Below are 1,810 nucleotides of genomic sequence, written 5' to 3'. Positions count from 1 at the left end.
CTGATGACCGCCACGCGCCCAGACATCGCGTACGCCGTTGGCTATGTATCGCGCTTCATGGAGAATCCCCAAGAGGAACACTGGGTTGCGGTCAAGCGTATCTTTCGCTACCTGCAAGGCACCAAGACGCATGGGATCTGCTTCAAGCCGGGCGACAAGATCGACTTTCGTGGCTACTCGGACGCGGACTGGGCCGGCGACCTCGCCGACCGCAAGTCCACTTCAGGCTACACGTTCATGCTCATGAGTGCGCCTGTGAGCTGGGGAAGCAAGAAGCAATGAAGCGGAGTACATCGCGCTCAGTCTGGCTATCCAAGAAGGCAAGTGGATTCATCGCCTGCTATGCGAGATTCTGGCGGCCGCTAATTAGACTGGACCCGAACTCATGATCCGCGAAGACAACCAGTCGTGCATCAAGATGACGAAGAACCCAGTGAACCACGGTCGCGCCAAGCACATCGACATCAAGTACCACCACATCCGCGATGAAGTCAAGCGCGGCGAAGTCAAGCTCCAGTACTGCGAGACTTCTGTGATGCTAGCGGACATCATGACGAAGGCGCTTGCGGGACCACGCCACACGGATCTGACGGTGGCTCTCGGCATTCGTGGGACTTCGCATTGAGGGGGCGTATTGAGGGTTGCTGGTCTTGGGTACTGTGTACCAGTTGTACCCATTAACCGGTTAACCCGAACCGGTCCAATCCGAACCCACGTTGATTATGGTGATTACGGTAAGTTGTTTACGCCACCGATGATTAGACGAGTAGGATGATTGGATGAACACCGGTGAGTGATGGTTGATTAGATGCACTAGGTGATAGGACGCAGGGTCGCGTGTCTATAACAGTAGGGTGTAAGCTCCAACAATTCAATCACTTTCGAATCTTCATTCTACCCCTCAAGTGCCTTCGCTCCGGTCCCGCCGTCTGCGACGTCCCTCCCTCCGCTTCGTCCGAGCTTCGTGTCCAAGATCCATACCTTCCATCAAGCGGAATGAAGGCGAACTTTCGGTGGCCGACGGCAACAAGGCGGCCACCATGGTTGTGGGGACCATCGTGGAACGAGTGGTTCTGCCCAACGGCGACGAGCGCGACATCGAGATCAAGAACGCGCTGTACGTCCCAAGCATGAGCAAGAATCTGCTTTCGGTGCCACAGATCAACAAGAGTGGTCTGTTCCAAGTCGTGTTCGACAGCACCAAGATGCAGATTGCGCACAAGGGCTCCAAGCAAGTGGTGGCGACGGCAAACCTCGTGGATGGACTCTACTGGCTCCAGACGCCTCAGCGATCGGCGAATGCGGCGACCAGTGGGAAGACGGTCGACTTACACGCGCGTATGGGTCACGCTCCGGTGGAGGTGCTTCGCAAGATGGTCGACAACAACATGATCAAGGACGCGAAGGCACCTTCCAAGTCGAGTGGACCAAGCGTGTGTCGCGGCTGCCAGCAAGGGAAAATGGTCCAGAAGCCGTTCCCAAGCAACCGTGACAAGCGTCACTACGACACGTTCGAGCTGCTCCACTTCGACGTGTGCGGCCCCATGGAAGAAGAGTCACTGGGTGGCAGCAAGTATCTGCTGCTGATCGTGGACGAAGCCAGCGGATGCATGAAGGGATTCTGCCTGCGTGCCAAGTCGGAGAGCGAGGACTGCATCAAGATGTACGTCACGAAGGTGCAGACGCAGTTCGGCAAGAAGGTCAAGTTTGTGCGGCACGACGGAGCCCGTGAGTTCGCGACCAACTCGCTCAAGGCCTTCTACGAAGTCGAAGGCATCGAGCAGCAAACCACGGTTCCGTACGCGCACCA

Source organism: Phytophthora sojae (assembly GCF_000149755.1).
Source record: "Phytophthora sojae unplaced genomic scaffold PHYSOscaffold_8, whole genome shotgun sequence".
Taxonomy (NCBI): Eukaryota; Oomycota; class Peronosporomycetes; order Peronosporales; family Peronosporaceae; genus Phytophthora; species Phytophthora sojae.
Note: the sequence above shows the minus strand (reverse complement) of the source record.